Source organism: Pongo pygmaeus, chromosome 16 (genome assembly GCF_028885625.2).
Source record: "Pongo pygmaeus isolate AG05252 chromosome 16, NHGRI_mPonPyg2-v2.0_pri, whole genome shotgun sequence".
NCBI classification, from domain to species: domain Eukaryota; kingdom Metazoa; phylum Chordata; class Mammalia; order Primates; family Hominidae; genus Pongo; species Pongo pygmaeus.
The window spans coordinates 86,473,833-86,497,294 of NC_072389.2; the positions used below are offsets into that span (position 1 = coordinate 86,473,833).

Genomic DNA, 23,462 nt, shown 5'->3' on the forward strand with positions numbered 1-23,462 from the left:
AAAGTCTTCTGGCCTCTTTGTTCTCAGGCAGGGCAAAGCCACTCTTCCATTTTGTTCCATAAATACTTTCTGAGCTCTTGCCACAGGCCAGCCACTTTGCTAGGTCGTGGGGATCCTAAGGTGAGTCTGACACAGTTTCTGTTCCTAAGGAGCTCACCTCCAGTGGAGGAGACAGGTAGGCCAGCGGGTCATTGCAAAGCCACACAGGTCAAGGGTCATAACCGAGACACGTGAAGGGGAAACATGCATGTAGGAGAGAAATGCCATTAATTTTGAGTACCAAGACTGGCTTCTCCTTGCTACACACTGTGGCCAAACCCTACTGAAAGCTTAGCAGGCAAAGAGAGAGTAACATTTGAGCTGAAACGTAAGCACAAAGGAGATGTGGGAATTGGCTGGTTGAAAAAGTGCATTACAGGCATGGGAAATAGTGTGGACAAGGACAAGGGAGATGTAATGATGATTCCAGTTTTCATTTCCAAATGATCACTATGTGCCTGGCTCAGTGAAAAATCATTTCCACACATTGTACTATTTTAATTTTCACAACAATCCTAATGAGGTACAGTCACTATTACCATCTCCATGAGGATTGGAATAGTGAAGAAATCAGCCCAGTTTGCACAGCTGGTAACTGGTAAGGTTGGGTTGCAAAACTAGGCTTTTTGATGCCCTTACCATAATTTTCTGCTTTCTCAGAGTGGGAGAGAGACACTGTGTTAAGAACCACTTGTAATTCACTATGGCTGCTAGGGGAGATGGCTGGACAGGGAGATAGCATCAGATCTTGGGGAGGGGGCCTTATGTGCTAAGCCTGGGAGTTTGTACCCTTCCCTACATTCCTGGGAGTTTGTACCCTTCCCTACACTGAAGGTTTTAAATTATTCTTCTGGAAGTTGGATTGAAGGGAGAGGAGGGACAGGAATAGGCCTGAAAGCAAAGGGACCATAAAGAGGAGTACTTATGCAATAACCCATGGAGAAGCTGTGAGGCCGAACTAGGGCAGCAGCCGTGCACATGGGGAGGGGTGTGGAGAGTTTATGAGAGCTGGGAGATGTGTGATGACTGGGATGAAGTAGGCCACAGGCGGGGGTGGCAAGGACCACAGCTGGCGGGTGGGGACGCTGGGATCCAAACTCAGGGAGGCTGACTCCAGAGTCTGAATGCTTAAGCATTACCCTTGCTGCCTCCTTCACTCTGCCAATGGAGCTGAAAGTCATCTGAGGCTTTGCATCCAGAATTTAGATTTTAGATATTTGACCATTATCTATCTATCTATCTATCTATCTATCTATCTATCATCTATCTATCTATCCATCATCTATCTACCTATCTGTCATCTACTGACATCTATCTATCCATCTAACTATCTATCTACTATGGTGTGGTTTGTTTGCGCACCCCCCGCCCCACAACCTCATGTTGAAATTGGACCTTCAATGTTGGAAGTGGTGTCTAGTGGGAGGTGTTTGGGTCATGGGAGTGGACCTCTCATGAATATATTAATACCCTCCCTGGTGGTGGGGGGATCTGTGAGTTCTCACTCTTGTTAGATCCCAGGAGAGCTGGTTGTTAAAAAACCTGTTGTCTCCCCACTCTCTCACTATGTGATCTCTGCACATGCTGGCTCCCCTTCACCTTCCACCAGAGTAGAAGCACCCTGAGACCTTCACCAGGAGCAGGTGCTTTTTATACATCCTGCAGAACTGTGAGCCAAATCAAACCTATTTTCTTTATAAATTACCCAGCCTCTGTTATTCCTTTATAGCAAGACAAAACAGGCAAAGACACAAATCTCTTTCAAGAAACAGATTTGCCATTTGCAACAAATTCCATGGCCACATTACCTACAGTTAGTCTGACACCAAGTTGGTTTCACTGGTTTCGTTGCTTACCCCTGGTTTTATCTACACCATGCCCCCTCCACTGTTTTATTCCATTTTATTTGTGCCAGGATGATTTTTAAAATAATTTCTTACAAGACAGGCGAGCAGGTGCTTCATTTCATGACTTCTTGCAAGGTTGAGAAGTTCTTCCTGTTGCTCTCGAATTCTTGGTCATAGGGTTTCTTCTTGGTCCCTCCACCTGTTCTTGCCATTGCTAGCCTGGCCTGGTTGCCATTGCTGATTTACATTTCTCCCTATTTCAGACTTGAGTCACTTCTGTTGTAAGTTTTGGAGGGACGGGTAGTTACTCAAGTGGTATCACTTCACTCTGTTGAGCTGACAGCACCTGGTATACTTCAAAGCTTTGCATTGCGTAGCGGGGGATCCATTTCTTTAGGGTCACCAGCAGAAACCCTGAAATGCAAAGTACCTACAGATCAGCATTAGCTTTGTAGAGAAGTCTGAGACCAGCTTTTATTATTTTTTTTCTAGGTAGCCTGTTTTTCTTTCTTTTTTTTTTTCATTATGACATTTCTAGGTTGTTTTTTTCCTTTTCCTTAGAATTCAGAATTTTCACTCAAGTGAATGTAGTATAGGTCAGTTTTCCTTCATTTTCATTATTGCGCTGTTTTGGTTTGCAGACTCAAGTCTTCACAATAGGAGAATTTATCTACAGTTTTTCAGAGTTGCTGCTGCTTCTCAGTTGCTCTCTTCACTTTAGGATGTTCTGTATTGATTTCTCAAATCTGCTTTCCCTGCCACTTAGATTTTTGCTCATCATATTAATTTCCTTATCCTTTGCTCCAAAATCTTGGAGAATTTCCCAATCCAAATCTTCTATTCATGGTTACTGTTTAATTTTCTTAAAAATTTGACAAGTACACATTTCATCTGAACTCCATCTTTGCTGAATTAAGGTTGTGCCTTGCGCATAAATATTATGTCCTCTTATGTCACACTGAGTAGTTGAATTTAGGCTTTTTCCTCTTTTCTTTTTATTAAAATCTCCTTTTCTAGTGGAAACATTGGCTCTAATTCCTTAACTCGGTATCTTCTTTTTCATAGGCTTGTGATTTTTTTTCCATGTGGCTCAACTTCGAGAGGTTACTATGTGGTTGTCCACTTTTGAGAGTTGACAATGGTTCCATCAATGATCACATGGGTTCCAGAAAGATATTTCAGGCCCTGACATGGGCAGAAGAGGAATGTTTAGCTTTGCTGCAGTTTTCCTGTCGGCTGACCAAGGTTCACTTGTCTGTACATGAGGATCAAGGCTGACGGTGGGAAGATAACTAAAGTCACAAACATCCCCAGTAGCGAGCGCAGACATTCTGCCGCCATACTGCTTGCTGGGACTTACTGGGAGGGAGGGATAGAGATCTGCTCTCCCTCACAACATGCCGTGTTCTGTGCTGATCTCAGCCATGGTGGCTGTAAGCTTGTAGGTTGGTCTTGCTGGAGCCTCTTCCTCATATGCCGGGAATTCAGGCTTTGTTGACTCTTCCCTCCACCGATTCTTGCCTGAACCATACATTTCAAAGTTTTCCCGCCATTGCCATCCTTCTCTGGTTGCCAGTGCTGATATATTTCTCCCTATCTCAGACTTGAGTCATTTCTGTTGTAAACTGGGGAGGGACGGGTAGATACTCAAGTGGTATCAGTTCAATCTGTTGAGCCAAAAGCACCTGGTATACTTCAAAGCTTTGCCTTGCAAAGTGGGGGATCCATTTCTTTAGGGTCACCAGCAGAAACCCTGAAATGCAAAGTACCTACAGATAAGTATTCCCCAAAATATCTTCCAAAATTAGTCCCCATAGATACACCATGAATACAAGAATCCCATGGTCAATCCGTTTGGGAAACTTGGCAGTCTGTATTCTCCTCCTAGATAATTATACTCCACAGTTGCCTATTAAATTCTCTTAGACTTCTACAGTGATGAAATCTCTTTATCTTTGTTTAAACTATGTTTCCCAAATGTGTTTGGCCAAGGAAGCTTTTTTTGCCCAAAACTTACTAATATTCGTCTGAGAATACTTTGGATGCATGCCGTGAACAAGTACCCTTAACTCTGCTCGTAGCAGAAGGTGGCTTTTTCCTCCAGAGTTTTGTGGAACGCAAAAATATGTTTCAATTCACATGTGACAATGTAAGTCCCAGGACAGCCTCCACCCAGTGTTGTTGAAAAACTGTCCAATGTTCCCTGAGTGTTTGCACAGGGTTAATGCAATCCTTGGGAAGAAATGAAGAAGCGTTTCTGGCTAATGCCGAGTTTCATCCCAAACAGCAGTTTCCAGTTAAATTTCATTTGTGTGTTGTTTATATTACTCAGGATTTACTTAGAGCTGGCATGAGGGAAGAGTATATCCAAGGAGAAGGTAATTTAATGTGGGGCACAATGAGCTTGTGAAACCAATTAGGGAATCATCAAAATCTGTTAAAATAGCTGGAATTATCCTGTTCATATTAAAAATCACTTTGACAAATGTTGGAATTCCTGCCAGGAAGCTCTCCCTCCCGACATGGCTCCTTCTGGTCCTGGCATCCAGCCTTGGCCATGTGCCCCTCCTCAAAGCAGAGTGTTCTTTTCTCCGTTATAACACCAACCACATGGCATCCTCATCATTTGGTTCTCTGTTTTCCCCACTAGCTGGTGAAATCCTTGAGTAGGAGCTGGGTCTCATTCACTGCTAAACTCCTAGTCCATAGTGGAGTGTCAAGACGCTTACCTGGAGTTTGGACTCATTGAATGTCAGAGCCAAAGAGAACCTGGGGCCTGATCAGTCCAGCCTGCCACTCTTATAGATGGAGAACCTGAAGCTCCGTGAGGTTTTGAATCTCAGCTGACCCTAACGTCTCTCAGCTCCCCAGCACTTCCCTTCCCTTGACCACAGCCCACACCCCGCAAAGGACGCCCGCAGCAGGACAGAGCTCAGCCACAGAAGAAGCCAGCTCGGCAGTGGGCGGCTCCACCTCTTCTGACTTGTGCTAGGATGGCCTTATCAGCTTCACAGTGAAAACAAGAACTGGATGTGTTCAGCCCCATGTGCCAGGCTAAATGCTTAATGTATATTTTCTTATCTAATGACCACAGCAACACTATAGAATAGGATCATGGTTATTCCTATTTCACACATAATAAGTACTATTATTCCCATTTCCTGAAGCCTTGAGAGGCCAAGTCTTTTGCAGTCAGTACATGGTGGAGTCAGGATGTCTGAGTTAGGACACCTCTTTGGTCACCCCAGAGCTTGAGCCTTTGATGAGCCCCAAGCTGCACTGCCCCCAGTCTTCTACCATTGCTTCCATCATTGTTGGTGTCAGCCATGATGACCATTTTCCCTTTAAAGGATCCTTCCTGGAGGCAGTTTTGCTATTCATTGTACCATTGTGAGGCTCTCACAGTGGTAGCCTATGTCCCTGACCTTCAAAGAATCTTATCACCACCATCTCAAATATAAAGATTTGTGTCTTCCTGTATCAAGAGGAGCTCAGCTGATGTGCTCTGAATAGTCCTCTCCAAAGGACAGATGCATGCTTTGCTCCATGTGCTTGGGCCACAGGTCACTTTCTAAAAGGCCCTGTGAGTGGCCAGCATGCTGTTGGGAGAGAGAGGAAGAAGCACTCAGCCACCTTCTGTAGCAGAAAGTTATTTTATCTTCTATCAAAAATATTTGCCTTTCATAATTGTCCTACTGTCACTATTCTTATTTAGATGAGCTGATCACCAAAACAGATCCTGATACGTGCTTTCAAGGGAGTATTCACTAGAATCATTTTCACAAATGGAATGAATGGCTTTGAAATTGTTGACCTGTGGGAGACCTTTGAGGTTTTTTGAAAAGGGGCTCAAATATGGTCAAGTCTGTGCTTTGACAAGATGAAAGTGGAGATCGGGTAGACAATGGTCAGGCAGAAGCAGGAAGAAGGGGAGCGAGTGGTGGGAGTGGACAGTGGAGGTGAGTTTGCAACAAGAAGAGACTTTTGAGCACCAGGAACAGAAGCATTGTGTGGAGGCAGCACCAGGCAGGAGGGACTGGGTCCATGGCCAGGGGCTATTGCAGAAAGGAGCAGCCACTGTTGGGGAGGGGATTGACAGCCAGGGAGGGCCATGGGGGCAGACCAGAGCACAGAGCCCACAAGAGGTAGACAGCCAAGGGCGAGGATGGTGCCCTTGGCTGAGGGGAAGGAACTCGTTTGGGAACTGGTTAATTTGGGAAAGGAGAACAGGGGCAGGTGGAGACTGATCCTTACAGGGAATAGTGTGGAGCAGGAAGTGGAAGGACACTGATGGCAGTGAGAGGTGATAGCAGGATAAGGACACAGGGGCTACCGGAGAGGCCACTGTGATGGATGACGAGTTGGCAAATTTTAAAAGTCATGGAGAAACGGTCCACACAAGCCAGCCTGGGGTGCCCCAGGCAGAAATATGGTAATGGAAAGTTAGAGTAATTGTGTAGCCCCGAAACTGGTTGGGTGGCAGATAGACTGCAACATGGCCCTACCCTTCAGATTCCCATCCTGCTGTGAGGGGCATTTTCAGCTTCTAGAAGTGAGACATGGGGGAGAAGCCAGCCAATGAAGCATGTCATGGTTTCTGTGAATTTTTTAAAACTGAAAGTTGAAAATAACAATGAAGTTCCACAGCTAAGGCATGGAAAGAATTCAAGGTTCTAGGTTCCTCTGCCTCCCTTAAGAAATAACCGACTGTGTTCCCATTGAATCCCACTGCTCCTGTGCCAGTGAAGATGAAGCTAACTCAGAAGCACACAGTGGGCAGAAGCCTGGGGGCCTCCTGCCCACTTCTCTCTTTACTGATGAGGCCCCAAGAGGGACAGTTGTTGTGCCCCCTCATTCCGTTTTCCTGATGTCCTCTTTTCACCTCACTGTGTCTTTATTTTTATGGCCCTGTAGCAAACACTGTGTTTACAGATTCTGATTTATTGGAAATGAAGCTCTGTCTTCTAAGTCCAAGTTTGTACAGAAAATACTCATTTGCAACTTCCCCTTTAGGCAAAGGAAGATGCTTGTTCATTTCCATGATTTAGTGGCAGTAAATTTGGAAAGAAATGTTGCAACTCTGCCAAATGTTTTAGAATTAAACTCCTACCATCATCAGGCATGTTATCTCTCAATTTGATCATTGAGGGGCAGGGTTCTAGAGTCGGAATGGTACACCACACTTGTGTTTCTGGCATTGTTTGAGAATGACGTACAATGTGAGAAAATTTCCCAGCTCTGCAAAGCGTAACTTTTTAAGTACCAAAAACATCATTGCTTACCTTCTTTTATTTTTTTGTCTTTTTAAGAAAATGATTACAAAAATGGTTCATGTTCATTAATGAAACTTGAAAGATATAGAAAACCTTGCAAAAGAAAGTAAAAATTACTTGTAAACTGTACTTGCTTTTAAATTTTTAAAAGGTTATGAATAGTCCCCCTTCCTACCCTAGTCCAACCCCTAAAAACCAATTGACAATATTCCAGTGCTTCTCATTCTAGACTTTTGTATTTAAAAAATAGAGCTCATGTATATTTTATTACATGGTCTTGTTTTTCTTTAGCTTATTGTGGATGTCATAAATACCTTTCCAAATGAACACAGATTTGTATTAATTCATTCTACCTTGTTCCTTTAAATGACTGCATAATATTCTGCCAACCATTCCCCACTGGGAACATGAATGTTGTTTTCAGTCTGCAGCTCTTGCAAAAGATACTGCAGTGGACGTCCTCGCATGTGAATCTTTATGCATGAATACTGGTATTTCTGAAGATAGCTAAGAAGTGCTATAGGAATGATACATTTAAGTTTTGGTAGTTACCCTGCCGAACAGGATAGGTATACCTTTTTTCCCACACTCATACTGTACCTGAACCCAGGTTCAGCCGTTCTCTGCTCAAAAGCCATACAGGAGAGACAAGATTTAGTGGGAGGAAAAGCAGATTTATTCAGAGAGCCAACAAATCAGGAAGATGGTGGATCAGCATCCTAAAGTACCATCTGAAGTCAGTACAAATTTTAGGTTCTTTCTACATTCAGGGCAGGAGGAAGAGAAGGTGGGTAGGATCAAGAGGTAGTGAACTACCGCAGACATCTGGGAGCAAGGATCCAATGAGGTTGGGAACTTTTTTGTCCTTGGTCAGGTCACAATACTCCTACAAATCTTTAACAAAAACATAGTTAGTTGTTTACATATTTCTCCTTTAGTCCCAGAGTTAGTTTTATAAAACACGTGATTGCTGTTTTTGCAATCGTTATGTCAGTGCTCTAAAATCTTCCTCGCCTACAGGCAGGAATGGGTAAAGGCCTCTTAAACAAAAATGGAGTCAGTTATGTTCATTATTTTGCTGTTTCACTGTTACACTACTAACTCTAGATGTTTTCATTCTTTTGTCAGTTTTGCCAGTCTGATAGTTTGTGGGGGAGAGGAATGACATATTTTAAATTAGATTTTCTTCATTAGTGAAATTGAGCATCTTCCCTGGATATATTTGCTGTCTGTATTTCCTAGTGAATTGCCTGTTCATGCTGTGTGCCCATTTTTCTACGGGGGGACTTGTGCTTTTCTGATTTTCTCCTATGAGGTCTTTAAAACATTATGAAGGTTAGCTGTCTGATTACTGTATGTGCTACAAAGATTTCCATTCAACCTGTCTTTGTCTTTTAATTTTGCTTATGTTGTTTTGCATCACACAGGATTTTTTTTTGTCTGTTTAAATAAAAGGCCCTGGACATGCTTTCCTCTTTCCCTGTTTACTCAGAGCACTCATTACAAATGCAGAGCTCTCCATTCAGAGATGTCCTCGGGGCTTTTCCAAGTACATAAAGCTTTTCAGCCCATGTCCCTGTGGCGTTTGTTGTTTTGTTTGTTGTTTGTTTTTCAGTTATTTTTATGTCTTTTTATGTAAGGATTCACTGTCCTACCTCCTGCTGGTAGCTGACACTTCTTGTTTCTCTCTGCATGTCTGCTTTTACACCGACCCAATCCAATCACATCCTTTTATGGTCTAGAAAACCAAACAGCACAACTTGCTGGCATTGAAGCAGCATAGTTGTCTGGGGTAAATACCCGAGGTTCGTTGCCTCATGCCGAGGAAATAAAGGACACAGACACACGTGGAGTGAGGTTAAGAACAGAGGTTTAATAGGCAAAAGAAAGAGAAAGGAGAACAGTTCTCTCTCCTGCGAGACAGGGGTGCCCGAGTGGGACCAGCAGAGTGCACAGGGTTTTGTAGACAGGCTTGAGGAGCCAGGGCCTGATTTACACAAGGCCTGAAGATTGGTTGGACCAGGTGTGACATTTACATAGCTTGCCAGGAAACTGGCCACCCCACCCTAATCTTTTATTGTGCAAATGGGATCTCTACTTGGCCAGTGCGATGTTGCCTGCCCCTTACTGTGCACCTGGTTGACAAGGAAAGTGGAAGATGGAGCCACCATATTGGACATGTCTAGCCCTCAGGTACCTTTTTCCTATTGACACAGCTGCTGACATTCACCCGTGCAAGCTTCCAGCTTCCTTGTCTATGTCTGCAGCTCAATTTTACAAGCTGTTCTTTGTTAGAAAAGAAAATGATTTGGGAGCTGCTTTTCGTTAAAGGAAAACCTTACCAAGGACTTCCTTACCCCCACTATCTGCCTAAATAATTTCTTCTTAACTCCTATATCAGCATCATGGGTAAAAGGAAGCAAAACAGGCTGTGAGTCAGGAACCAGCCGACTTTCCTGAGTGAAGCATCTAGGTTTTAGTGCTTGGCCTTTGGGGCATCTGTCACAGCTGCACAGAGACCTTGTTCTGGTCAACTGAGATTGGTAAAGGGGTAATTTCCAGATGAATGAAGTGCTTTTGTGGTCATTTACCTTACATGACAGGCTATGAAGGAGCCTCTGCGTGACCTGACTGCAGGGGTGCTCAAAGCCTCAAGCTGGTGGCCTCAGGGTGATGTTCAGTGTAACTGTGCCACAGCCATCATTAAGTGACACTGCCCATCCCTCCCCCTTAAACCTAGAGCACTCTTTCATCCACAGCCCAGAGCACTCTTTCCGCAGGCTCTGCTGGTCCCACCAAATGCACAAAGGCCAATTCTGATGAGTTCTGCTCCAAGGAACCGTCACCAGTTCTGCCACCAGCTTCCCAGTCACTTGGTTTGTATGGACTTTCTCACTTCCTACTTTGTATTATGGCCATTTTTGCATCTATTTGTCTCCCCTGCTTACCTGGCAGTCCAAGAGGACAAGGACCATATTATTTAAACTCCAGAACACAGAGCTTAGAACACAGCAGGAATTTTAGTGAATGGCGACTAAATTCCTCTTGGCATCTCCCAGTTATACCCCCTGCAGTACCTCACCAGAAGGTACCCAGGTTTACCAATATCACTGCTTAAAATTTTAACCTAATTATTATTGAGAGAACTTATACAACTTTATATTAAAACACTAAATATTTTTAATGACAAGTAGGTTTGATTTCATGATATGTTTTGATTAACTGTTTAGGATCTGCTTCTGTAACTAGTGGGAAAATGTCCATGATCAATCCGTGATGCCTGCCATGGATACAGGAGCAGGTTCTCTCAGTTTCTGTGCTGTACACATGCCATGCCTGAACTGGTAGAGAAAAGGGCAAGAATAAACATATAAAATATTTGTGTACCTTGAAAAATTCCTATGTTGAAGTCCCAACCTCCAGTACGGTTACTGGTGGAAGGTACCCGAGTTACCACTGACATCCTTGGCAGGAGGGGTTGCAGGGGGAGCCCTCTCCTGCCCAACTCATACCTGTCTAACTATTTATAACAGTGCTTCAAAATGTGACCATATTTGGAAATAGGGTCTTTTCGCATATAGTTAGTTAAGATGAGGTCATACCTACCTATTAGGGTGAGTCCCTAATCCAGTGTGACTGATGTCCTTATAAAAGGGGGAATTTGGACACAGACGTGGGACACAAGGAGAATGCCATGTGAAGATGAAGGAATATTTATGTTGAGCTAAGTAAATTTGAAACAGAATGTGTTTAATGGAAATGGAAAGGTATATTTATATTGCCAAAAAGAAGAGTTCATAGTAAAACAAAGAAGTCATGAAGTTTTATAATATTTAAATATATGAAGCAAAACTATTAGACATACAAGAAGAAATTGAATAAACCACCTTTTACATTATACCTTTAATGTACTTTTTTCAGATTTTGACAAATGAAGCCATTGAAATGTAAATAAGGATTTAGAGGATTATACAATATAGCCAATAATCTTGATTCCACATGCATAGATATTCAATGTCAAATTTTAACATTTTAATAATGGATTTTCAAAATTTTAATAAATCTCAAACTTATAGAACTTGGAAAGCCCATTTTTTTTTAATCCCAATGCAATAAATCTAAAAATTCATAACAAAAAGTTACATTTTAAAAAATCAGTTATTTGTACAAAGGAACCTGTCCCAACTAGCTTCTGGTGAAGGATGGAAATCAAAACACTAAATATGGACTATATTGTAATTAAAACCATGGCCCCACTCCATATCAAGGGGATGTGGCCAAAACAATGTTTAGAGGAAACCTGTGGCTTAAAATGTTTTTATTATTAAATGTGGGAAAACTAAAAATTTTACTTATGAATTATTAACTAATGAAAATAGAAAAAGAATAATAGAATGCCATAGGCAAACTGAGAGGAAGCAATTAATGAAAGAAGTAAAAATAAGAAAAATTAAATTAGAAAACCAAAGTATTATCCAATTGATAAATAATTCTTCATCAAGACTGGTAAAAGAGAAAATCCCTGACAAGTCTATTGTAATTTTAAAAAGAATGAAAATAAATGAATATTAAGAATAAATAAATTTAACAAAGTTTAAAAATTTATGAACAAATAGTGTGCATAACTTATATTTTTATGTGTCAAAATTTTTCAAAAGAAAGCTAATTCCTGGAAGGAAGTAAGTAACCAAATTGGAATCAAAAAATATTATTTTTCTTTTGTATTTTTTTAAAGAGAAAAGATCAAAGCTAGGCAAGAAATTGAGAAAGCTGACAAAACTGCACCCCAAATGGTTCCAGGCCTTGAAAACTTTATGGGCAAATTATTTAAACACTTCCAGAGCACAACAAAAGTTAGAAAGTAGACTGATTTGTGAAGTTAGCACAACTTTGAAACAAAAACCTACAAACTATGAACCCAATTTCATGTGTTAGGATAAAGATACTAAATACAATACTAGCAAATCAAATTAATAGTTATAGAAATACATACTAATGACAAAAATGCTTGGGTGGTTTATCATTAGGAAATCTGCTAATGTAAATAATTCAAGGAAAGATCTGTTGACAAAATATAAGTTTAGGTATTAATTTTTAATGGAGAAATATCTTTGTAAACTAATAATAGAAATATATTTTCTTAACATAGATGAAACACACACTTGAAATCATAATTAATATCCTATGCAGAGTGATTAAATACTAGAAGCGTTCTCAAAAAAGTGAAGAATCTGAGAGGAATGCTCATTGTTATTCAACAATGTTTTGGAATTTCCAAGGCAATAAGTTAAGGAAATAAAATATAATTACTTAAGAGGTAGAAAAGAAAGGGAAGACAGAATTAACATTGTCGGAGATGTCATGATTATCTACATGAAAAACCTAATCCAGTCACTGGAAAATCTATTCAAAGATTGAGTATGAAATGGCCAAAAAATGTATGAACAAAATGCTCAAATGTATGAAAAAAATTATCTTAGTGTCGCTAATCCTCAGGGAAATGCAAACCAAAATCACAATGAGGTATTATCTCACCCCAACTAGGATGGCTATTATCAAAAAGACAAAAAATATTAATAATAAAGTTGGCAAGGATGCGGAGAAAAGGAAACTGTTATACGCTATTGTTGGGAATGTAAATTGGTACAACCACTAAGGAGAACAGTATGAAAGTTCCTCAGAAAACTACAAATAGAACTACCACATGATCCAGCAATCCCACTACTGGGTATTTATCTGAAGGAAAAGAAATCAATATATCAAATAGATATCTATGCCCCCAAGTTCATTGCAGCACAATTCACAACAGCCAAGAGTCCAGTTTTTATGCAGACATATAGCTTTATTTCTCTTGGATGTGACCTAAGAATGGAATTGCTGAGTCATGTGGTAGCTCCACGTTTAACCTCATGAGAAACTGCTAGACTGTTTTCTGAAGTAGTCGCACCATTTTACATTTCCACCAGCAGTGTGTGAGTGTTCCAGTTTCTCATATCTTCACTAACACATTGCGTTTTTTGTAAATTATGATAGCCATCTTAATGGGTGTGAAGAGGTATCTCACTGTGGAATTGATTTCTGTTTCCTTAACAACAAATGATGTTGAGCTCTTTTCATGTGCTTATTAGCCATTTGTATGTCTTCTTCGGAGTAATATTCAGATCCTTTGCTCATTTTATTTTTTTGTAATTTCAATTTTTATTTTAGATTCAGTAGGTACACGTGCAGGTTTATTGCCTGGGTATATTGCTGATGCTGAGGTTTAGGGTATGGTTGATCCCATCACTCACATAGTGAGTATAGTACCCAATAGGTAGTTTTGAAACCTTTGCCCTCCTCCCTCCCCCATCTAGTAATCCCAGTGTCTATTGTTGCCATCTTTATATCCATGAGTACCCAATGTTTAGTTCCCACTTATAAGTGAGAACATGTGGTATTTGGCTTTCTGTTCCTGCACTAATTCATTTACAATAATGGCCTTCAGCTGCATCCATGTTGCTGCAGAGGACATTATTTCATTCTTTTTTATGGCCGTGTAGTATTCCATGGTGTATATGTACCACATTTTCTTTATCTGGTCCACTCTAGATGGGCACCTAGATTGATTTTATGTCTTTGCTATTGTGAATAATGCTGTGATGAGGACACGTGTCTTTTTGGTAGAACAATTTACATTTTCCTTTGGATATATACCCAGTAATGGGATTGCTGGTCAAACGGTAGTTCTAAGTTTTTTGAGAACTCTCCAAACTGCTGCTTTCCACAGCAGCTGAACTAATTTACATTCCCACCAACAGTATATAAGCATTCCCTTTTCTCTGCAGCTTTGCCAGCATCTGTTGTTTTTTGACTTTTTAATAATACCCATTCTGACTGGTGTGAGATGGTATCTCTGTGGTTTTGTTTGCTACTTCTCTGATGATTAGTGATGTTGAGCATTTTTTCATGTGTCTGTTGGCCACTTGTATGTCTTCTTTTGAGAAGTGTCTGTTCATATATTTTACCCACTTTTTAATTGGGTTATTTGGTTTTTACTTGTTGAATTGTTTAAGTTCCTTATAGATTCTAGGTCTTAGACCTTTGTTAGATGCGTAGTTTGCAAATATTTTCTCTCATTCTGTAGGCTGTCTGCCTACTCTGTTGATAGTTTCATTTGCTTTGCAGAAACTCTTTTGTTTAATTAGGTCCTACTTGTCAATTTTTTTTGTTGCAATTGCTTTTTAGAATTTAGTCATAAATTCTTTCCCAAGGCTGATATCCAGAATGGTGTTTCCTAGAATTTTCTTCTAGGTCTTACATTTAAATCTTTAATCCATCTTGACCATTTTTTAATTGAGGATATTTGTGTTTTTGTTATTGAGTAGTAGGAGTAAAACCCACTTTTAAAGGTCATGTACTGTTTGAGGATATTGTGCAAACAATGCTTGGAAGATAGAAAAACATCCGATATCCAGATGACAATATGGAGATTGCACAGTCCTGCCCTGTCATAGAGGCATTTTGTCACAAACAGCATGTGTGAACCTAATCCTAAATCTTTTCCACCTGCTAATGGCAGAGCCCTCCCCTATTGCCTTCCTGCAGTCATCCGTCAAGACCCTGGTCACGTGAGTGGCAATGGCCATAGGTTCACTGGCAGTTGGATCTCTGTGGCTGCTGGTCAGTGTTGGTGTCAGGGCCTCCTTTACAAATGCTGGCCCTTCTGACTTAGATGACATCCCTTCCATAGGGAAGCTGAACCCAGTGTCCTGAGAACATCACACTTAGGCACATAAAGCATTCATTCCGTTAATGAATTTGGATTTACTGAAGACATTCTGGAAATTTTACATACACACACTTGAATCTCATTCACAACTAAACCTTCTTTGCCCATATTAAGACATAAACTTTTTAATAAGTTGCAGCTTTCCGACTTCACTTCTGTAAAGCCAGCTTGTTATTTTAACATTATTCTACTTGGTTGATTAAAATGCATTCTTACAAATGAGCTCCCTTATGTGCTTAAAGGACTGGTATCTTAGGTCCCCCATCAAGTCTCTTCCTATCCACTTCTAGGCTGATGAAACTTACAATTGAGAATTATTTTATTTTATTGATTTGCATAAAACCACCACTATTTTATTATATTCATAGATTTTGTGCATTAGGAATTAGACAGAGTATAGTAGGATGGCATGTTTCTGCTCCTCAATATCTGAGCTGCTAGTCTAGAAGTCACATAGTGTCACTTCCACTGTATTTTATTGGTCAAAATAGTTGCAGAGGAATCTAACTTCAACCCTTGATGGAAGGAATATAAAGAAAATTTATGGGTATTTAAAAAAATCTGCGGAAGTTCTCCATTGATGCTCATTGAATGAGGAACAAATGAAGGAACTGGAGTTTGTTATCTCTAGGTAGATTGTCTCAAGTTTTAGCCAGTCAGACCCTATTACCGAAAGATCCCTCCAAAGGATAGGACTGAGAAGAACATCATTTTCTTTATGCCAGCTGGATTAGAGAGTTCTTTATGCTGTTTTCTCTTCTTCCTGTCTGGCCTGTGGCACTGATTCCTGATTCCTAAGTATGGCAAAAGTGCATTTGTGCCAGCCTGGGCAACATGGTGAAACCCCATCTCTACAAATACAAAAAAAATTAGCCAGTGTAGTGGCACGTGCCTGTGGTCCCAGCTACTCAGGAGGCAGACATGGGAGGATGGCTTGAGCCTGGGAGGTCAAGACTGCAGTGAACCAAGATCACGCCACTGCACTCCAGCCTGGGTGACAGAGCCAGACCTGGTCAAAAAAAAAAAAAAAACAAAAAAAAAACCGGGAAAGTGCATATATGTCTCTTGCCTTCTTTGCCCACAAACATACATGTTTACCAGCAACTGCGGAAGCAGGTCAGGTAAATGAGAAGGAAGCTGACACCAGGCCTCAGGTGGGGTGCTCTACACACATATTTCTAGCATCCCATAAGGTGAGCATTCTGATACCCATTTTATGTATAAGGTAACAGAGGGTCAGAGAGATTAGATCACTCTAACAGGTCCTTGTGGTGTCCACTTCCAATTTCATATCCATGTGGCCCAACTCTGATTTCAACTGCAGCTACAGTGGGCAATTCTGTGTGAGCTCATTCTCATTTCAAGCTGACAGTATCCCGTGTCATGATGGGATATACTTGCCATCAAAGATTTATACTTTGTATCAAATTTGGAAAATTTTCAGCCATTATTTCTTCAAATGTTTTTCCATGTTCCTTCCCTCCTCCTTCACAGACTTTTAAGTGTATTAGGCCACTTGAAGTTTTCCAATGAGATCACTGATACTCATTTTATTGAAAAACAACATTTTTATTACTTTCTATCTTTCATTTTGGATTGTTTCTATTGTTATGTCAAGTTTACTAATCTACCTTGTCTAATACGTGATTAATACCATCTAGTACATTTTAATTTTTTATTATTTTATTTTATTTTTGAGCAGAGTCTTGCTTTGTGGTACAGTGGCCTGATCTCGGCTCACTGCAATCTCTGCCTCCCGGGTTCAAGCGATTCTCCTGCCTCAGCCTCCTGAGTAGCTGGGATTACAGGCATGTGCCACCATGCCTGGCTAATTTTTGTATTTTTAGTAGAAACAGGGTTTCACCATGTTGGCCAGGCTGGTCTCAAACTCCTGACCTCAAGTGATCTGCCCGCTTCGGCCTCCCAAAGTGCTGGGATTACAGGCGTGAGCCACCACACACCCAGCCCCATCTAGTACATTTTTTTAAATGTCAGACATTGTAGCTTTCATCTCCAGAAGTTTGCTTTGGGTCTTTTTGCCTCTTTCACAGCTCTACTTAACTGTTAGTATACAGTTATAATAACTGTGTTAATGTGTTTGTTTGCTAATTCTAAAATCTGTGTCAGTTCTGCGTCATGTTTTGGCAGCTTGGTCTATTTTCCTTCATTATGAGTTGTATTTTCCAGCTTTGTTGCATACCTGGTAATTTTTTATTTGATGCTAGACATTGTGAAATTTAAGTTGCTGGCTTGGGAACTCTCTTAAGGCTGTGAGCTAGGGGCAGTCACCGGGCTTGTCTTATTTGTTACCCATTTCTCAGGGATTGCTCTTGTTCATTGCCTGATATCTAGTGTCTTCTAAACCATCATTTCTCGTATTTGTTTTGTTTTTTTTCTTTTGTTTTTGTGTGTTTGTTTCTGACAAGAAGGTAAATCTAATCTGTTATTTCATCTCGGCTAGAAGCATAACTCCATTGTGATTTAAAATGCAACGACTAAATAAAAGCTGCTCTGGTTATGGGGAACTGTCAGCATAACTCACACCTTGCTTCCTGAATGCACTTCATTTACTATCAGCAAGCCAGGCTTATAGACCAGAGGATGTGAAAGGCCTCTGTAATGATCACACCTAAAGTATTGTGGTCACCACATTTTAGGGAAATAGAGGCAATCAGAAACATATTCAGAAATGTGACAAGAATATAGAGAGGCAAACTATTTTTATAGGAGGAACAGTTTAAATGATGGAAGGATGTTTGTCCCAGAGCAGAAAAGACTCACGAACTCTATCATACTCTTCACTTGTCTAAAGGGCTACACAGCAGAAGAATGTATAACTCTAATAAGGGCAAGTCCAGGACCGGCAGGTGAAATCTTCAAGGAGATAGATAGACTGAGTTGTCTGGGGCTATAGTGACCACCCTACCACTGGAGTAGTTCAAGCAGCAATAGATGGACATGGGATTGAAGTCTCATGAGGATGTTGGGCTCAGTGTCTTCTAAGGACACCTCCTACCCTGAAACTCCATTGCCATGTGGAATCCTATCTTCCTTCATCTCAGACCTTGGGGCAGTAACCCTTGTCCATCTACTGAGCAGGAGAACACCTTCTTCCTTATTGCTTTGGCGCTCCTACTGCAAGTTAGTTCTGTGCTTTCAGAGCCAGCTCTTTAGTCAGCTGAGTGTGCTGCTGCCCAGCCCAACTCATCATTCTAGAATCACCTGGTCCTCTTGAAAGAGGGCAGGGCTCTTTAAATTCCTGAGGAGCAAGAAACTGGACATCCTTAAAGGCACATGTGTGCTGTTCATGTGAGTCCTGACTGGTATTTGGTGTTTGGAGGAACTGTAGGTACATGGTAAATGTCATGAAGAGCCATGTGTGCTGGAATGAAGACTTTTGATTTATGTTTATTTTTTGCAGAGGAATGGTGTGGCCAGCTTCTAGGAGTGATATAGACAACAGGGTAGAGAGGAGATGATTGGAGAGCTAACTGTGAAGTTGAAGCAGACAGGTTTGGTGTCCATTAATATGTAACTGGTGAGAGGAAGGAATAGTGCAGGAAGATGCTAAGATTTCTAACCTGAGATATGCAGTCACTAATATATAACAGAAGACAACTCTGGATGTCATTAGCAAAAAGAGAATTCTTAGATAAATGTTAATGAGTCCCATCATTCAAAGGGGGCCAGCTTTGGAAAATGAACAGAAACCTAGGCAGCTTCCGTGGGTTAAAGAAGCATGAAGCCCAGGGAATATCTGTTAGTAGCAGCAGCCTGCTCAGGACACTGTGCTTTGTTCTGCTGATGAATTTAAACCACCCCTTCACCCCGGAAGGATGCAGGGAGGTAAAATCTAGCTTCTTTGACTTCCAGAGTGGAAGCTAGTATACTGTCTTCCACCATGATCACTCATAAAGGAGGATTTCTTTCAAGACGTAGGTTTGGCTGCCAGTCAGTCTAATTAAGTGACAGATGTTACTGCTGGTAGTGCTGCTTCTAATAGAGATTAGAATGTATACCAGTAAGTGATTGAGTTTTGCTGCGTATAACAGAAAATCCCAAATATCAGGGCCTTAAATAAATCTATTTTATATCCAAAGGTAGACAGTCTAGAGTTAGTACAATGGTTCTGTGATGTAATCAAGGACTCATTCTCCCAGCTTTCACTCCATAATCCTTATTGTATGACCCTGGCTTTCCTGCCTTTCGAGATGGCTGCTAGCGCTCCCTGGTCATATCTGTGTTTCATATGGAAAGGAGTGTTCCCAAAAGCCATGCTCATGACTTCTGCATCCATCTGATAGGCCAGAGCCATGTCAGTTGAACACCTCTAACTCTAATGGAGCAGGCACCTTGCCCCTCTGAATAAATCAAGGTTCCTTAGCATGGAAGGAGAGAATGTAAATGAGGTATGTCACTAGTGGTCTTTTCCATGGAGAGCAGAAAGAGGAGGGTGTTTTGGTAGAGAGATTTGGGTATGATTTTGAAAGACCTGTGAAACTGAGGTAGACATTTTTAGTAGGTAAGTGAAGGCAAGATCTAGAGCTGCAAAGGAACATCTCGACTAGAGACATAGTCTTGGGTCTCATAAATGTATGGTTAGAAATAGAGGCAATGGCTGGGCGCGGTGGCTCATGCCTGTAATCCCAGCACTTTGGGAGGCCGAGGCAGGTGAATCACGAGGCCAGGAGTTCAAGACCAGCCTGGCCAAGATGGTGAAACCCCGGCTCTACTAAAAATACAAAAATTAGCCATGCGCGGTGGCAGGCGCCTGTAATCCCAGCTACTCAGGAGGCTGAGGCAGGAGAATCGCTTGAAGTTGGGAGGTGGAAGTTGCAGTGAGCTGAGATCATGCCATTGCACTCCAGCCTGGGCGACAGAGTGAAACTCCATCTCAAAAAACAAACAAACAAACAAAAAAACAATAAACAGAAAGAAACAAATAGAGGCAATGGAAAAATGATATAAAAAGAGACAAGATAAGGTATAAAACTCTGGGGAATGGCAATGCGTAGAGCAGCAACAGTTCTCAAGGTGTGGTCCATGGACCCTGGGAGTCCCTGAAACGTCTTCAAGGGCACGCAAAGTTAAAACTATTCTCATAATAACACTGAGATGTTATTTGCTGCTTTCTGCGTGTCAACATTTGCGCTGATGGCGTAAAAAGCATTGGTGGGTAAACTTGCTGGGCCTTAGCGTGAATCAAGGCAGTGATACCAAGCTGTCCTGGTGATCATTGTATTCTTTATCACTACACAGTTGCAATTAAAAAATAATTTAAAAATGTTTAAATGCCAGCTTCACTTAAGAATGTCCCTGATGAGGCAGTAAAAATTATGAGTTGTATTAAGCCCCTAATGGAAAACTTGCATAAAGCAACTTCTGCAGCATACCAAAGCATAGGGATTGTGTCAGGGGAAAGCATGTATGCTTCCTTTGGGCTGTGAGCTAAACTAGGTGATTTTTCCATGGAACATAGTTTTTGCTTGAAAGAATGACTAACAAACAAATGGTGGTTATTACAACTTATGTATTTAGCAGATATTTTCTCAAAAAAAATTGAACTTGTTACTTCAAGGAAAACAATTGACAGTATTTGTTGTCAGTGGTAAAATTCAGGTTTTCTGATAAAAATTTGAGTTTTGGAAAGCTTGTATCTGTCACCATAATTTTGACCAGTATCTGGAGATGTTTCTGATGAGATACATGGTGGTATTAACAAGTGCGATTTTTTCTTAATGTTGTATAATGCAATGTGTCAACATTTAGGTCTGTATAAGATGGTGAACTAGTATTTTCCAAATGACCAATACATAGTCTGTAAAATTATGTGATGGGTAAAAGATCCATCCAAAGTGTTAGACAAACTAGCCTATTTTAATATTGTATTGAATATTACAATATGACAGTATGAAAAATTCATTCATATAGTTTTGGATTTTATATTACAATTAGCCTTTAAGAAACTACCACTTGTCAAGATTTGGAAAAATACCAAAGGAGAATATACTCAGTATTCTGAAAAAGCTTCCCCTTTTTCTCCCTTTTCCATATCTGTGTGAGGCCATATTTTCTTCATATGCCTCAACTAAAACAACATATTGTAGCAGATTGAGTGCAGAGCAGATACTAGAATCCAGCTGTCCATTATTAACCAAGGCATTAAAGAAATTTGCAAAAATGCTAAACAATAATTGAGGGATAATTACTTAATATGATAAATGTGTGTGCGTGCCTGTTATATCTTGGTCCAAAAGGTGATATTTAATGGAGAAAGCCCTGAGACATTTCCACTAAGATCAGAAACAAGACAATAATGCCCACTATCTCTACTACTATTCAAAATTATAATAGACATATTATCCCATACAACTAAATGAGAGAAATTAGAGGCAAAAGAATGCACAAAGAAAAAGGAAAACTATCTCTATTTTCAGATTATATAATAGTACACTTGGAAAAGCCTAGTGAATCAGTGATAAAACGGAAACAAATAATTCAGGTTAATATATGAAAATCAATAGCCTTCATATAAACAAACAATAAGTAGAGGCTATAATGGTAGAGAAAGCCACATTTACAATAGTAAAAAGAGAATTAAATACTTAGGAATAATTTTAATGAGTACACAAAGTACAAGTATATATGAGGAAAATTTGAAAACACTCCCGAAAGACACAAAAGTAGGTTTAAACAAATGAGAAAGCATCCTTTGTTCTTGGGAGGATAACTCAACATTATAACTTCAGGAGATGTCAGTTCTCCTGAAGTTAATTTACAAATTTAATGCAATCCTAATAAAAATATTATCAAGCTATTTTATGGAGTCAGATAAGTTGGTACTATCAAAGTTCCTGTGGAAAAACATACCTTCAAGAATAGCCAAGAAAAAATACAAGGAATAGTCCTACCAGACATTAAAACATACAATAAAGCCTCTATAATTAAAATAGTGTGGTACTAGTGCCTGAATAGACACTTGGGCAGTGGACTAGAAGAGACAGTCCAAAATTAGACCCAAACATATATGGAAATCATATGATAAAGTTGGCGTCTCAAATCACTGCAATTTAAGAAAATGTTGATGGGGCAACTGGATAGTTATTTAGAGAAAGATAAAATTAGATTAATATCCCAAAACTCCCAAAAGTATAACTCTTAATGGATTAGGGATCTAAATGTGAAAAATAAAACCATAAAAGTATCAGAAGAAAACAAGAGTGAATTTTTCCTTAAGCTTTGTGTAAGAAATAGCTTTCTAACTATGACTCAGACTCCAGAGGTAATAAAAGGTTGATAAATCTTACCACAGAAAATTTTTGAAATTTTTAAATCACCACAAAGTCAAAAGACAGGGGACCATCTGGAAGAACATATTCATAACATATACCACAAGGATTTAATATCCCAAATACAGGGAACTCTTAAAAATGGACAGGCAAAAGATCCAAATAGAAAAATGGGAAAGAGACAGAAGCAGACAATTCACTAAAAAACAAGATATAAAAAATGATCCTCAAACATACAAAGTAATGTTCAAACTCACTCATAATTAGAGAAATGCAAATTAGGACAACACTAAGAAATCATTTCTCACCTGTCAGACTGACAAACATTAAATAATGTGACAGCACATTCTGTTGGCCAAGACTCTGGGGAAGCAGACCTCCTATACATTCCTGGTGGGAATGCAAATTGGTGCAACGCTTCTGGAGGAAAGTTTGGCAAAACAAAACTACATATGCACTTACCTTTTGACCCAGCAATCCCACTTCTAGGGATCCACTCCGAAGATGCACTTCTGATGATAATAAAACACATATGCACAAGGTTATTCATTGCAGCATTGTTTCTCATTGCAAAATATTGGAAACACCTAAATGTCCAGTATTTCATGGTTGAATAAATCATGGCACATCAATAAGATGAAGCACTGTGCAGTTATAAAAAAGAATTGAGGAAGAGCTATATGAATGAATATGGAGTGAATTCCAGGACATACTGTTCAGTGAAGTAAGCAAAGCCCAAGGGTATCTACAGTAAACAGCTCTCCATAGAAGAAAGAAGAGGACATGAGAAAGTGTACATGTATCTGCACATTCGTGCAAAAGAAATGCAGTAAGGATAAACCAGAAATGAAAGAGACTGGTCACCTACAGAGGGTGGATGAAACAAGGATGGAAAGAAGACGGAATGTAGTGTAGTGAGAGTGACATTTCTCCGGCTCACAAAACCATAGTGATATTTAACGTGCCTTTATCAATGTCTGGAGTGAGGGACTGTCACTGTACTTGTGTGACTCTATCACTGTGAACCCTTGGTCTGACCCAGTGTGGAAATATTTGTGTTAAGTGTCATGCAGTGTAAAAGGAAATGTTCTACTTAACAGCACTTGCCTATGAGGTATCAAAAAGGAATGCTTGTTTTCACTACGACAGTTCTAACCAGCTACAGATGTTTAAGAACCTTGCACTGTGAGGGACCCCAGATACCAGACCCACATTGGACCAAACAGAAGACTGTTTTCTAACCCCT

At 40.2% G+C, this 23,462-nt stretch overlaps 1 protein-coding gene across 6 annotated transcripts in view; it reads left to right on the plus strand.

Moving 5' to 3' along the window:
- The window catches only part of ARNT2 (aryl hydrocarbon receptor nuclear translocator 2), a 203,047-nt gene that overhangs the window by 126,869 nt on the left and 52,716 nt on the right, over window positions 1–23,462 (plus strand). The gene's annotated exons all lie outside the window — the stretch shown is intronic.